This window comes from Alligator sinensis, unplaced genomic scaffold, assembly GCF_000455745.1.
Source record: "Alligator sinensis unplaced genomic scaffold, ASM45574v1 scaffold107_1, whole genome shotgun sequence".
Taxonomy (NCBI): domain Eukaryota; kingdom Metazoa; phylum Chordata; order Crocodylia; family Alligatoridae; genus Alligator; species Alligator sinensis.
The window spans coordinates 182,481-182,845 of NW_005843041.1; positions in this window are offsets into that span (position 1 = coordinate 182,481).

Consider the following 365-nt stretch of genomic DNA (forward strand, 5'->3'; position numbering starts at 1 on the left):
CCGACACCATCTTCCAGTTCTACCGTGACTCGGCCAGCAGGAAGTTCTCCAAGAGCTGAGGCCCCTGCAGGGGAGCCGGACCCCTGCAGACCCGGGGGTGGGGGGGCAAGGACGTGCCTCAGGGCAGCACTGGGCAGCTGAACTGAAGGGGAGGGGGCTGTGGGTCGGGAGTGAGGGCAGCAGTGGGGGCGGAGGGGTGGGAGGGAGGGGTGCTTCCGCCCAGGGGCTGCCCACTGGCTGGGCCTGCTCTGGCATTGGGGTCCCCAAATAAAGAGCACGTGGTCTGTGCTGTTGCCCCCAGCACCGAAGCATCTGTCTCGTCCTTAATGACGCACGTCTTTTGTGGTTGGGTAATTGTTCATGAG